The sequence below is a fragment of the Sapajus apella genome, unplaced genomic scaffold (assembly GCF_009761245.1).
Source record: "Sapajus apella isolate SASKATOON/1434 unplaced genomic scaffold, GSC_monkey_1.0 scaffold114, whole genome shotgun sequence".
Lineage (NCBI taxonomy): Eukaryota > Metazoa > Chordata > Mammalia > Primates > Cebidae > Sapajus > Sapajus apella.
The window spans coordinates 543881-560262 of NW_022437054.1; the positions used below are offsets into that span (position 1 = coordinate 543881).

The window sequence follows — 16382 nt, forward strand, 5'->3', positions numbered from 1 at the left end:
CAGCAATGAGAAAAATTGAAGTTGACAGCTGTTCTCCAGAGGCCAATCTAAAAGAGGCGAAGTTCAGTAGCTACTGACAGTGTAACTTCCCCTTCAAGCAAGCCTCCAGAAACCCAGAAATTAAGCTAGCTTAACACTCATCATCAAAATGAAAACGGTAAATCCACGTTAAGGTGTAAAGACAGCCAAAAACAATTGCCTTATTCTCCCGCATTCCACGGAAAAACACATTTCTAATATCTGCCCAACATACAGTAAGTATTCAATATTTACTTAAAGAATAAAGGGGCCTTTAAGCCTCCCCACAAGAAGCTGACTCTGTGAGCAGGGCCAGCATTCCATGACCATGCTCCGGAAGCCTTCCATCCTAGCTGGCTCCCAGTAGGAAATCATTCACCTTCCTCCTCCCAAATATTCACTCAGCAAGGAGTTGCAGACGATTGAAAGTTAAGGACAAGGTAATAATACTAAACATTAAGCAGCTTAATTCACTGATCCCTTAACAGTGCATTCAACCAGTCAAGGGAAAGAATAAGAGCAACACCGCCAAATGCAAAGGCCCTCCTCAGTGGCCCTCTGCCACTTCTCTTGATGGACATCACTGCATACCTGGGAGCCACCCTGGAGGATATTCCAATGGATGGCAAAGCCCATGGCCTTCCACATCTGGCATCAATTCCTTAGGCTTTGCCAACCATCCCTCCCAAATTGTATTCTGGAAATAACCTTGAATACAAGAATCCCCCTTGATAAACAGAGCCTGTCAATGTTAACATATGAACACCTTACGAGAAATTTTCACTTCATTTTATTAATAGGAAACCACTGAAATCTCACCAGTTACAAATAAAGGTCAATAAGTTCATTTTAAAACATCACCATTTCTATTTTCAACATGTTCCCATTTCTTAGTCTACAGCAGGAAAAAAGGATGTCAGACACTGCCTTATGTCATAACCTGTTTCCAGAATGCAGTAATTGGACCAGGACAGGTATTGGTGCTATAATTCTGTATAGTTCTTTATTATGGCTCACACTGGCTCTTTCAGACTATCTGTTACAAAATACATCCAATGAGTGAAATGGGAGTTGACTGCTGATCAATCAACCTACAATGCGCCTTTGAAGGTAAGTCCATAAATTAGAGCCTACCTATAATTCCTATCGAATAGTGTGACTGTCCTGCTCTTATCAGATTTCCAAATCTGCTCTGTTGCTCAATGCATTATTCAATAAATAACTATGGACATGAAACACTTTATCTCAACACTTGCATGGAAACATGAGCTGAGAAGAAGATAACATTTTGACCACTGAGCGTGCTGCCAGGCAGATCTTACAGTGTGAGCAACTTTTACATAACCAATTCCAAATGCAAGACGTCGGATATTTATGGCTAATATCATTAAATGTGACATTATTGAAAAGCAGGTTTTACCCAAGTGATTTATTCTTTCTTTTTTTTTTTACTCTAAAAATACAGAACACTTCATGAATTTGTGTGTCATCCTTGCACAGGGACCATGCCAATCTTCTCTGTATCATTCCAATTTTAGTGTATGTGCTGCCAAAGTGAGCAGAAAAATGTGGCCTGGCATGGTGGCTCATGCCTATAATCCCAGCACTTCGGGAGGGTGAGGCAAGTGGATTGCTTGAGGTCAGGAGTTCGAGACCACCACCAACATGGTAAAACCCCGTCTCTACTAAAAATACAAAAATTAGCCGAGTGTGGTGGGAGGTGCCTGTAATCCCAGCTGCTTGGGAGACTGAGGCAGTAGAATTGCTTGAACCCAGGAGGCAGAGGTTGCAGTGAGTTGAAATAGCACCACTGCACTTCAGCCTGGGCAAGACAGTGAGACTCCATCTCAAAAAGAAAAAGAAAAGGGAAAAGAAAAAATGGGAAACTTATGGTATCAGAATAAAAGAAAAAATGAGTTGTGAGATTTATTTAATTTTGCACTGCAAGGACAGGATCATTTTAAATGAGATTCTCAATTTTCAATTTAAAAAAAACAACAAATACTGGTTATAAAAATACCTGGCCTCAAAAAGCACAGGAATCGTCACAATTCAGGCCCCATGCAGCCACTGCCCCAAAAGAAAAGCAACAGGTCAAGGTATCAAACTCTAACACTAAGACACATTGCATTTAACTATATTACATTTGGCCATTCATTCAGAATTCAGTATATTCTTTCCAAATAGAGGGAAATAATCCCTACTACAAGGAAAGGTTTAAAGCAGCCCTACATGTTGGCATGCTACAAACCAAGTAAGGTGGAGCAGTCACTCTGAAATCGAGTTATCCAAATGCAAGTGCCTAAACCCATCCTGTTCAGGTCCCAAACGTCTCTGCCCTCAGTCAAGGGAGAACTGGTTCTCAGGGAGGACATACCTTGTCAGAAAGGGCACTGCCCAAGGAGACAGCGTTCAGGAACTACAACATCAGACAAGATCTGAATGGAAAGCTAAACTGAAGTGGTCAAGTTGGAAGAACCTCGGGAGCTGAGATGATTGGTACACAGAGAGCTCTAGTATGGAAAGCACAAATGTTTAATTTAGGTCTGGGTAGAAAGCCATATCTATTCATCCTTCATGTTGCAGAGTTAAAAATCTGAGGCAAGCTATATTATTCTTTTCCTGGATTTCTCACATCATTGTCAAACTTCATCCCAGTGTTTAATTCTAACTGACATTTTTCTGTTTATCATGCATATATGGCAAAGTGCAGAAAACCAAAGTGTACAGCTCACATTTTCATGAAGTGAACCCATCCATGTGGGTGTCTAACTGAAATCTAACATAGAGACATGAGTTAAGTAAGTCTGTATATCCAGGATTCTAATAGCAGTAAAGACCCGATTTAAGGCTGCCCAGCTTCAGACTCACAACTGTGAAATGGAAACACATTTACCGCTTCTGCCTACAGGGACACCACTACCACACTAGAAACGAATGTAAAAATACACAGTTTAAAACACACACACACAACTAGGAATGGAATCATTAGCTAAGATGTGGGGTTTTCTTTTTTCTAAAATAGTCTTCTGCTTTTGCCAAACAAGTTAAACGTGCTTGCAAGACACCGTCTGCGTAGGAGCTGCAGTGAGAGAAACCCACAAGAGGGGCTGCCGCCTACGGAAGGGGCCTGACCTGAGGGGGAGGATGAACAGGCTCTACCTTCACAAATGGTTTCTCAGAAGATACGTTGATCCATTTTAAAAATAATAATTCCGTTGTAATAGGAGTGTCATTATGTCAGAGAAACAGAGCCACTAGGAGACATATAGAGATTTATGATGAGGAATTGGCTCACACAACTATGAAGTGTGGCAAACCCCGACACCGGCAGTGGGGATGCGTGAACCAGTCAGTGGTGTGGTTCCAGTCCGAAGGCTGGCAGGCTGGAAACTCAGGAATAACCATTGTTTCAGTAGCTCTGAAGGTAGGAAAAGCTAATGTGCCAGTTGGAAGGCTGTCGGGCAGGAGAGGCTCCCTCTTACTCTGCAGAGGGTTGTTCTGGTCAGGCCTTCAACTGTTTGATGGGGCTGCCCGCGCTAGGGGTTCAACCGGATGCCTGGGTACCCCACAGCCCTGTTGTGTTGACACAGAAAATTAATTATCACAGTCATATATTAGGCAAGGCAGAGGCAGGCACAAGTCCAGTGTGTCAGAGACAGGGGAGCCTGTGGGTAGGAAGGGAACAGCTGGCAGAGCTCAGGAGATTCATGAGACAACAGTGATGGAAAAGGGTCTGCGGCAAGCATAGAATGCAAAGGAAGGTGTCTGAAATCCACACACAGAGGAGCTGACACAGGAAACCAGGGCTGAGTCTGGAGGAACCGCACAAGATATATTATGAAGAGTTCAAAGCAAAAGGCTTCACAAAAGAAGCACAATTCCTTTCTCACAAGCCCCTTCTTCTGGTTGCACGGAAATCTTTCATAGCCAGGCTGCTACACCCGTAGCCAAGGAGTATTCCCAGAGCACACTTACAAACCTCATACACTTATATCTAAAAGTCCTTCACCGAGAAGTGAAGCTTGCTTTCTGGCCTGCACTCACAAAGCACCTCAACGGCCTGCTACACTTTCTCTTTAAAAAATTATAAAATATGTGTAGAAAGCCTTCACCATGAAAAGGAGATTTTAAAATGAATACAGAGGAAAGGGGAGACCTGCGGAAACAGTACAGCAAACTTTAAAAGAATATTTTAAAGTTTGGAGTAATGCAAATGCTAATATCCTCAGTCATAAGATGATAACACATTCATATAAAACAAGAATAACATGGTGTTTCTAAAAAGGAAACAGAATAAAATAGCTATTGGCAATTGGAAGTATGCTAGGCTAATTAAAATAATGCAAAAAAAAAAAAAAGAGAAAAATAAAGCTAAGCAAATTTCCCAAAAAGTAAAACCAAAAAACTGAGATGCAAATACAAGACCAAATCCAACCATTAAGAGTTCCACAGAAACCAGAGAAAGATAATATTAACAAGTTATACAGAAAAAGTTCCTAGAACCCTAAGAAAAAAGGTTTCTGATTGAAAGGATACATCAAGTATCCAAAACAATAAGAGACACATACCAAAAGTTTTCATTATAAAATACTAAATATTTATAAAATATAAAGATATTTAAAAGAGCCTATTTATAAAGAGAAAAAAATCAATATGAAATTGAACTTCATAGCAACACAGACCACCAAAGTGATACTTCAGATTTCTATACCCAGCCAAGCTATCAGACATTCAAATCTACTTTTTACAGAAGCTTTTTTAGGAAGCCCATTACAGCAAGATGTGCTTCAACAATACAAGACAGTAATCAAGAAAGCAACCCCTATCCCACTCCCCGACAGTGTCTAAATATCAGGGAATATAACTCAAGAAAGCGGTAAGAAAGTTCTGGGATGGCCACTTTATAGTAACACATCTACGGCGCAGCCAGTTTATTTGGCAAGAAGATGGCGGGTACAGAGGGGAAGGGGTAAAATCAAGAGATTATTCTGGGATATTTATTTTAAAATATATAGAAAGGTTGTATAATATAAATGTGTACTGATCTGAGAGAAAAGATAAGTATTAATATGCAAAAAAAATTGTTTAAGGAGAAGAACAAGGCAGGAAAAGCAAATTATACTAGAAAGGAGGCAAACATGATACACTGCCTCACTACTTGGCCCTAAAGTAAATAACTGAAATCTGCATCTGTAAGAGAGTTCAGAGAGATCATTTCTAAACTTTATTTTGCAATGTAGTGAAAACCACATTTCTAAACTTAATTTTGAAATATAGTAGAAACCCCCAAAAGAATTAAAAACACAAAGAGTTCAAAGTGGTTGCCTTTGGTGAAACAGGACTGGGATGGAAGAGGAGGCAGGAGATTATTGATTTTCATGTTAAGCACTTCTAAACTACTTGAACTTTTAACTACCTATGTGTGTTATTTTAATAATAACTGTCAAGGAATATCCAATTCTTTTAGCCAAGTTTAGGACTGGTCAAACATAAGAAGCTTTTCATTAGAACATGAAATCAAACTAAAAATCCAATTTATTTCTATACTACTTCCCACCACAAAAAGAGCTAGTAACGACTCATATCTGATATCAGTCCTCATAATCTCTTCCTTTTGCCAGCAGCAATTGACAGCTAGATCATGGATAAAAGAAGGGGAAATTCTCATCTGCCCCATAAGAGCCGCCTAAAAAGAAACAAAGGTGAGTAGAGCACTCAGAGCGCCACATTTGTATGTATTCCTTTGAGACAAGCAGGCTGGCTTTTAGCACTGGAGTCTTCACCCTAAAACTCACCCCACATGGAAATCAAGAGTCCAGTTCTTCCCCTTTAAATGGAAATACTTTATTCTGAAAAATATTTGCTCTTATTAAGTTATTTTGCTTCCTTTCATCCTCCTCCAAATTCCTAGAACGTCTTTCTTTCTTCTTTTCATCAAACCACGTCCTTCTCCTCTTCTGAGCCAACAGCCCAAGGGGTCATCTTCTCTAACAAGCTTTTCCCTATTCATGTCTACCCAAAGTGTACAATCTGGAAATCTGGAAATAAATGGATGAAACATTCTGTGCGTGCGTGCGTGCGTGTGTGTGTGTGTATGAAAGAGTGTTAGAGACAGGACAGACAAAGGCAGAGAGTCAGAGAGAGAAAGTAATTTCTTGTATTGTGAGCTCTAGGCTGGTCACATCAAATATTTATTCTCTTAACCACCTCTCCACGCCTTGCAGGTTGAGCGCCCTGTACAACTCAGACCAACAGCACAGTGCCCTCTGCTGGCCAGCCGGCATAGCAGTGTTTTCTGCAACGTAAAGGCCACTTGGGGCCTGCGCCAGATGAAGTTCAAGTTCTTCATCAATTATCTAAAATGAATCCTCAGAAAAGCGATGTTTAGGGAAGAACTGGAATAGCCTTATTGCATTTGGTTCTTGCATATTCACTTACAGCCTTTTAATATAAAAACACAAAGTACTATAATTCATTCGTAACTAACTTTAAAATGTTTAGTCATCTTTTCATTTAAATTACTCATTAATTTACCCAGAAATCAGAATAGGAGAATATTAAACTTTGTGGGGACTGGATGCAATTTGTATACAACATATATACAATTTAGGAATATTGCTTTAAGAAAAATACCGTATTAGGAAAACAAAATTGGGCACAGAAGTGAGGTTTATGTAGAATGAAAAAAAAATCACAACATATCACAAATTTATGAAGGCTGAAAAATATATCACATTATCCAGAAAACATACTATTTTTATTAACTACTATACTATTAACAGTCTATAATACTTCCCCCTCCATATTTTTAATTTTATTTGTGTGGATGGTTTCTTACATGAAAATTTTGTAAATAGTTTGTATAGAAAGAACAGAGAATTCATTATTTTCTCTAGCTATAATTAATTATTTTTAAATGATCTTTTGGTAAAGCTTCTTTCAGCTCCACTACTTATCAATATATGTCATGTAAATTTTTATGATTGTTGTCAAAGTCAGAGGAATTGCTATGAAATTTCCTTCCTAAGTGGAAAAAATCTAGCTTGTGGCTCCATACATTTCAAACAATGTCTCTCCAATATGACTCACATGCCTCAAATTTAATATACCACACTGATATTTTGATAATTCTAGAAATGCTACACCATATCATAACCCCAGGTGCAGAGGTAGGCAGGAAGAACATTTCTGGTCCTTATTTCTATGCTGGTACAGCTAATAATTTACCTATTCACAAAAGTGACTGCACATCCTGTAAATACATCTCTAAACCCAACTTTTTCCAACTCAACTTTCCCTTACCCAGATCCCCAAAACATGCCTCCAAACAGGAGAAGGGTGAAAGATGGGAAGTTCGGGTGAAAAGACACAGCATTCTTACCCAAACAAGGCTCACGTCTATTACATTACACAAAAATAATTGGCCATGTCAACATTGGTAGGGTCCCTCCTGGGGCCCTGGGGCAGACGTCCCGAAGCGTAAATACCATTAGCTTCCAGGAAATCTGTTTCTGTGGATATATGCATCATCTAATACAAATATACAAGTGATTTACACATGGTTGTTTTGATAACTAGCTATATACCTTTCCATACTTTTCTCCAAGTTTATGCAATCTTACATAGATGTCTGAACACACATACTCACACATAATCAGAGGTTGCCAATGTTCCAGAAGTGTGAGACATTATGCCATTTTTTGAATTTTGTTTTTATTTCTCAACAATATTGCAAAACCCTTGCAAGCCAGTGGTAATAATTCTAATTCATCCTTTTTAATGGTGATATAATATTCCATAATTTATTTAGCCATTCTCCTATAAAGAGCATTTACTTTATTTCCAGGCTTTGTATATTATAAAGCATGTCGCAATAAAGACTCATGTTCATATGTCCAGGAATACTGGTGAGTTTAATTCTACGAGATCGATTGCCTGATGTGGAATTAATGAGTTTAAGGGTCATGTGGTTGTTCAAAATTAAACTACAGTCCACATTGCATTCAGATTTCCTAAGTTTCTACCTAATATCTTTTTCTCTTCCTAGAGTGCCATAAATTTTAATATGTAGTGGATAACCTGATAAAAGGATTTTAAAACTTCACATTTCTACCAGCAATGTGTTGGAGTATTATTTGTATGCATATTCCTGCCAGCAACAGATATTAACAGTTTTTTTTACAGTACTCAATCTTATGTCAAGTCAGTCATCATTGTCACATTAATTTGCATTTCCTTGACTGCTAATCAAGTTGAATTTATTTTCATACCTTTGTGAGCCGTATCATCTCCTCATCTACTTTGCCCATTTTCCCATTGGTTTGTTGATCTTCCCAGTGTCCCTTTGCAAAGCCTCTTGGAATTGTCTATTAACTCTATTTTATATTAAGTAGTTTACAGCTAGTGCTCAACTTACAACCACAATTGGTTCCGACAGACCGGTGGTAACATGATTTGGTCGTAAGTTGAGTAGGCTATATGCACACAGAGATGGTAGTGCTGCCGGACGCTGGTCCGCACTGTTGTACGCCCAGCTGAGCAAGGTTTGCACTGCCAGACGTGGGGCAGTCGTGGCTAGTGATTGTGGTCGTAAAGTCAAATGGCCGTAAGTTGCATAGGTGGTAAGTCGATCAATACCTGTAAATTTAGTAGTTTTTTTTTTTTTTTTGGTCTGCTAAAGTCTTTTTTTTTTTTTTCATTTATTTATTTTATTGCATTTTAGGTTTTGGGGTACATGTGAAGAACATGCAAGATTGTTGCATAGGTACACACGTTGCAGTGTGATTTGCTGACTTCCTCCCCATCACCTACATCTGGCATCTCTCCCCTTGCTATCTCTCCCCAACTCCCCACCCCCCACCATCTCTCCCCTATTTCCCCCCAACTGACCCCAGTGTGTAGTGCTCCCCTCCCTGTGTCCATGTGTTCCCATGGTTCAACACCTGCCTATGAGTGAGAACATGTGGTGTTTGATCTTCTGCTCTTCTGTCAGTTTGCTGAGAATGATGGTTTCCAGGTTCATCCATGTCCCTACAAAGGACACAAACTCATCGTTTTTGATGGCTGCATAATATTCCATGGTGTATATGTGCCACATTTTCCCTGCCTCCTTGCTGGGCAGGGCAGCTCTGAAGAAAAATAGTACTGGAACATTTAGTAGTTTTCTAGACCACTCATTTGTATAGCAAGATTTTAATGGCACCTTTGGCATACAAAGAGGTACTGGACATTGTAAACATACCAAAAAATTTATAGCACCTTGGTTTAATATTAAGAAGTTCTTCCCCAACCTCATTGTACACATAATAGCTAAGATTGTCTTTATTAATGTTTTTATGTCAGTCTTTAATTTCTGCAATCAGAATTTATTTCCACATATGATAAAGGATAGAGTCCAGTTCTGTCTTTATCCTGACACATAGCCACTTATTTAAGAATTGTACCAGCATGGCCAGGCATGGTAGCTCACACCTGTAATCCTTGCACACTTTGAGAGGCCAAGGCAGGAGGATCACCTGAGGTCAGGAGTTTGTGACCAGCCTGGCCAACATGGTGAAACCCTGTCCCTACTAAAAACACAAAAGTTAGCCGGGCATGGTGGCATGGGGCTGTAATCCAGCTACCCAGGAGGCTGAGGCAGGAGAATCGCTGGAACCCAGGAGGTGGGGGCTGCAGTGAGCCAAGATCGCACCACTATACCCCAGCCTGGGCAACAGAGCAACACTCCATCTCAAAACACACACACACACACACACACACACACACACACACACACAAAGAATGATAACAGCACAATTATTCATTCCACTTAATTGAGATATCACTCTTTAATGTATTGGCATGTATTTAGGTCTGTGAATACTTTTGTCAATTTCCAACCAATATCACATTGATTTATGGTAGTTTTGTACATGTTCTGACTCTTGGTAAGGTAATACCTCTCTCTACACAGTATTATTCCTTACCAAAATTTATATATAGATACATAGATATACAGATATACACACACATATACCACATAGTTTACTATTTATAAGTTTTATATATAAAATAAGGTATTTTAAAAGTATATTTTTAAACATAGTGTATATACACTGTATATATGTATATATACACACATATATTGTGTGTATATATACATGCATATATTGTGTATATATATATATATATACCCATATATATGTATATACATATATATACTGTGTGTATGCATATATATACACACAGTATATATACACTATATTAAATATATATATGTATATACACATACACACAAACAGTATATATACACATGCAGGTTGAATATCCCTAATCCGAAAATCTAAAATTTGAAATGCTCCAAAATCCAAACGTTTTTGAGTACTGACATGACACCTTTGCTTTCTGATGGTTCAATGTACACAAACTTTATTTCATGTACAAAATTGTTATTGTATAAAATAACTTCCAGGCCACGCATGGTGGCTCACGCCTGTAATCCCAGCACTTTGGGAGACCAAGGCGGGCAGATCACAAGGTCAGGAGTTCAAGACAAGCCCAGCCAACATGGTGAAACCCCATCTCTACTAAAAATAAAAAAGTTAGCCAGGTGTGGTGGTGGGCGCCTGTAATCCCAGCTACTCAGTGTCCTGGGCACGCTACATCGTGTCCTGGGCATGGTCTCTCTGCTCCACCAGCCTTCCTGCATGGCGTTTCACATCAGTGTCACAGGTGCTGCTCCCCTTCAGATCCACAGCCCTGTTCCACATGAAGAGAAACAGAGAACTGAGCACCTTGATCTGGGAAGTGGGGCTTCCTCAGATACCCTCATCTCTCAGCTTCCATCTCATTGGCCAGAACTCTATCTCATAACCACTTCTGGTTTCAAGGATTTCCAACTGGGCACATCTGGAACAAAACTGGTGGGCATTATCTGCCTTGATGCCTTTTCCTGAAATAAGCAAATGTCCAAGACATGGTCTCCGGGTTCCATACGGGAGGTCAGCCAGGTGGTATATCTGGCCCCAATCCACCCCTGTAAGGGAGTCAAACTGAGATTATTCTATACCTTGCATAAATGTGAAAGAGCAGAAACATTAATGGTTTGTGTTTGAGACATGACAAAAAATCATGTACCCATTACAGCATCCACAGAAATGGATGACCTCGGATTAGGAGGCAAGAATCTGTCAGCTCCCCTCAAATGAGCACCACTCAACTAGAAAATCAACAACTTTCGGCAGGGAGAGCGGAAGAGCTCTCTCATCATTAGGTATTATCGAGGAGAAACACAAAATTGGATTTTCAACAAAGCTGAACCTAACCGTCCTTTATAGGAAGCTGTAACCAAGCACTTGTTAGATCCAAATTCCTCAGAATAACCAAAGCCTGGTGGGGGACACGGAAAGCTGGTTTCTAATCCCAGCATCAGCTTGTAGAAGCTTCTTGACCTTTCCACACTTCTGTCTCTACACTCTGCAGTGGAGACATCATTTTCCTTTCACTGTCGCAGATCTTATGAAGTTGCAGTTAATTTAAAATTCTAGAGCAAGAAAGAATGCCTGTACAGGAGAATATAAAGGAAGGCAAGAATATGTCTGGCATTAATAATACTTTGACACTTTGATATTTAATATTTTCATAATAATATTTAATAATGTCATATAATATGATATAGCATATATTGTATATAACAATAATATTAAGTCATGTAGAGCCATAAACATGGTAGCCAGCTGGCAACAGTTTGAAAAGGAAATAAGTGAGCAGGCTCTCCTGGTAATGTCCACCAGACCTGCAGAGTGAAACAGGGACATGTACGTCTTTCTGGATACAGATTCAGAACTACAGTTTCTCAAGAGAGAGCCTCTAGGTCAGATACAATGAGAGGAAAAAATATAAAGGGTTGAGCATGTGATGAAAAGTTAAGGTACTTACATCAGGTTGTGTTTTAAGAAGTCTATAAAGTTAAATTACACATGTGAAGGTGATTTTAACATATATAACCAATTATAAAACACAAAATGATTTTACTAATCAGACATTAAAACTAATACGAGACATTAAGGTTATATGAAAACCAAGAAATAAAATAACGGTCTTATAAAAAGAAAAATAAATCAAAGGTGTTTATATGGTTTTAAGAAAAGAAGCTGGAAGAATAAACGGTATATGTCAATAGATCTCCTGGGAGAGAAAGAAAGAGAGAGATTAACAGGCCTTTCCAATGGGTTGTCACCGCCACCACCCACCCACCCCCCCAAAAAAGAAATTCCAGTTAACGAATCTAATAGAAGTTTTATCATCTCCAACTTGAAACTGGAAGTCAAAGCAATTTCAGACCCGTTCAATCCAATCATTCCAAAACCAACACATACACTATTTTTGGTAAAGTGACTACTATCAGGATATCCCACATAAGAAAGAGAAAGGTGGGTAAGAGCAGTAATTTTCCTAACAACTAAACAATAACTGTAAATTCTCATTTAAAAAAAATATCATTCTGAGAATACAGACATATCAGATGGCCTCAAGCCCTCTGACCCAAGCAAAGATTTAGAAGTAATAGAACAATGGCCTTGTTTCTGGGCATGCACTTACTAGCAAGGGTGCCACAGATTATTATAAGGGACCTTTCGCATCACACAATAAAGTGACTCTGTCTGAGCACTGTATCCTTTTTTTTAAAAAAAAAGAAGGATTTTTAAAAAAATGTTCTCAATAAATAATCTAACTACAACTTCCGAAAAAAAACACGTGGAATAGATGTTAGATGAAAAAGGATTGTAAAACAATAGGGTACCATTCAGTTCTATCTCTTCAAAATCCTATACCAATTACCAATCCACAAATAATTCCATCAATATAATATCTAATTCTCATACCATTTATATAGACAATACTGAATACTGACAATATTCAATGCAAAACCAGACTGGGGTAGCAGGGCAGCGAGGCACAAAAATATCAACGAGCAACTTTCCATTGGAACAAGGCGGAGGGAAGCGGACTGCAAATCCCTACTGGATTCCTTCCAGCATGCTCTCCAGCACACAGCATACCCGTGTACATCATATAATCATCTCTTACTGCTCGAGGAATTCAGATATAGAAAGTTACTTTGCAGTGCTTGTAAACATTTGGATATTCATCAGCAAAGGACAATCCCAAAATTGTACTGGAGATGCTTTTTACAGATCCACATACCCTGTTTGTCTCTGAGCTGCCATCTTGCACCCAGTGTGTGTGCACACACATCCTTACGCCTCTTATCTACCAAATGCTGGCAACAGCCTCAGAGTCACGGCCTACTCCAAACCTGCCATTAAGTATTCAGGCTTTAGCCTGTGGCTTGTTTTTTTGTTTTTTTTTTTTGTTTTTTTTTTAGCCAGAAGACATTAATTTTGTTCACAATTGACTGTATGACTATCCTTTTCAGCATCAGAGTGTGTGGCACCTAATCAAACTCGGAAAGATCCACAAGAGAAAATATTCAGAGTGTCTATTTTTCCAACATCTTATTCCTTCCAAAAGATAGTTATTTCTTTCTACTGAGCACATGAGGTCTTGTCCTGGCCCCATGTACAAATGGAGGCTGAGTTCTCATGGATTTGGATCCTCCAAATGCCCAAGGGTAGCACCAGTGCTGAGCATCTCACCCAGAAAGGAAAATGCTTCACAGCTTCGCTCCTTGTCAGCATGCTGACCACCTTTTCCAGCCTCACGACCAGGAGGGCTACTTCCCATTTCATTCAGCTCTCCAACAGGCTACTCTGCTTGGATACATCATTGATTTCTTCTCAGCCAGTACCCATTTCCACAGAAGGAGCCTCAGACTTGATCTGTTTGCGGCACAGGGAGACCAGGCCGAGTCTAGCTGAGCTCTGTCACCAACTCATCACACAACTTCGCGGAAGTCCCTGTTTGAACTATGCAGTCAGGGGTGTGTAGTAAAGACAGATGACAGCTCATGTCTCTTCTAGACCCCAATATCAGAGAGGAGCTTCCACCCAGGCAGCACACCGATCCCACCCACGTAGTCCTGGACATTCTGCACCCGCTCGGACACCTCCATGACAGCACTCTCCCCTGGACAGCTCTCAGTGCTCAAAAGCTCGCTCAAGTCTTCCCTGAGTGGTCTCTTCTCAAGCGAATGAACGAAAGCACCACTCAGGTTTGACAATGCCTCTTAAAATGCATAGCAAAACAACAGCCATGAAACACCCACTATATCTACACATGATTGTACTAGAAACCAGAACACACGATGCCAGCCTCCAGGTGTGTGAGTCTGGGGCACGGCACACAGGCCACGACACCGTGCAGTGGCAAGTATGACAGCCATAACAAGCAGGTGATAGGACACGCACGTGCAGTCACACCTGAGTCCAAAGGACAAGAGGAGTGAATTCATCAGTGTTCGAGATAGAGGATCCACCCGCTACTACTGTTCTGAATATTATCATGGCAGTTACTATTTGTAGCTACTATTAACAGCTTAAAAATTTAACTTGCCCTGTATCACTCAAAAAGCAAGCGACAGAGGCAAGCGACAGAGGCATGCTTCACACTCCTGTCTGCCCTACCCCAGACTCTGAATCACTTTCTTTGGATTCTAGTCCCCTGTGGGAATTAAACGACAATAACAGATACCCTCCACAGAGAAATGAACACACGCCCACTGACAGCATTCTAGGCTTCAATACTTGACAGTAAATTCATTTTCCCAATGACATGATGATGAGGTTCTAATGAGGTTCAATGAGGATTTATCTGAATGAAACTAGGTAGCCAAATATCTGCCATTCATTTCTCCTTTTTCATTGCCAGTGTCATCGTGGCCTACTGGAAGCCCTCACCACATCACACCTCCTAATTGCCTGCCTCTATCCACAATGACATATGACCGCTGTCTGACACGCCACACAGCATGCTTAAAAACACCCCGTGATCCAAATCATAGCTAGCATTTGAAAATTTACTTTTGAGGCACTTGAAATTATCTATTTCAGAGGGTTTCTTTTTAACTGAGTTAAGAAGCAAAGCCAGGGTGTGGGATCTGGACTTGCATTGTTAATAAATTCACAATGCCTCTCTTGAGCTCCCCAGTCTATAACTAAAGTGCAACATTTGTTTCCACGCATGTCTTTCCGATGGTTGCTCCCCCTCCAGGGCAAACCTCTGCTTCAGACACACATACCTTTCTGTGCCCTGAACTCACCCTTCTTTCTTTTAGTCCTACTCCTTTCTGGAAAACCCTGGGCTGTTCTACCATCCACTGAGACATCTCCTGAAAGCCCCAGGGGTCAAACGCTCCCTCCCTTGAAGTCCAGGAAAATTACCTCACCCTTCAGCATTGAGCTTTATGCTACCTTCTATTACCAGTTATCCATGAATGTGTCTTGTCTCCATCTTATTATAAATAACAGAAGGCTTCCCATAACATATTATAGTGTAATAACTATATTTTCTTATTTTCTGTACCCTGAAGCTCTGGCTCCTGGGGCCTCGCTGACCCCAGGAGAGGACTGCCCCTTCTAGGGATAGCTAATTCCTAGAAATAGCAAAGCACTTGCCAGGGAGTGTCTTTCACATGTAAACCAGCCTGCCCTGATCATCCCAGAGCCAGATGCCAAACAACCAGAGCAGCCCTTATGTTCAGAGCTTACTGAAATTATCTATGCTAGTCCATTCTAAACTTGCTCACCCTGCCTTGCCCTTCCCATTGAAACCACAGAAGAGGCCGCTGTCCATATTTCTTGAGCCACTTGGAGCTTCTGCATGAGGCCCTGCATGGTGTGCCAGCCTCCTGTTTCTCTGGAACTGTGGGTACAAACTTCTTGATGATGCTCCTTTCTATACCCGATTAAAACAAATCCCAGGTACATTTTTAAACACATGTCATCTGCATCTCCTTCATGCCTCCCCCTTTCTGCCCAACCACACTTCTAAAACAGTATCATAATATAGAGTGGGAGTCAAGTATGTCAAAGAAATCCCAACATGAGTTGAAGAAGATAGGCACTCAAGTTTAGTTTTTCAGAAGTGAAAAAATACGTAAGGTATACAAATAAAATGCACCAGGAATATATTTACAAGCCTCAAAAATGTAAAAATACACAAAAAAGTTTTTTTTTTCTTTTTTTTTTTTTGAGACGGAGTTTCACTCTTGTTACCCAGGCTGGAGTGCAATGGTTCGATCTCGGCTCACCGCAACCTCCGCCTCCTGGGTTCAAGCAATTCTCCTGCCTCAGCCTCCCAAGTGGCTGGGAACTACAGGCGCGCGCCACCATGCCCAGCTAATTTTTGTATTTTTAGTAGAGACAGGGTTTCACCTTGTTGACCAGGATGGTCTCGATCTCTTGACCTCGTGATCCACCCAC

The 16382-nt window shown here is 40.3% G+C and overlaps 1 protein-coding gene and 1 non-coding gene across 4 annotated transcripts in view; both read right to left on the bottom strand.

The window, feature by feature from the left end:
- Positions 1-16382, bottom strand: part of ATP8A2 (ATPase phospholipid transporting 8A2) — a 643075-nt gene that overhangs the window by 514140 nt on the left and 112553 nt on the right. The gene's annotated exons all lie outside the window — the stretch shown is intronic.
- LOC116537939 lies at positions 1474-1580 on the bottom strand. Its single transcript, XR_004263429.1, has one exon. It is a non-coding gene; the product is annotated as a U6 spliceosomal RNA (small nuclear RNA).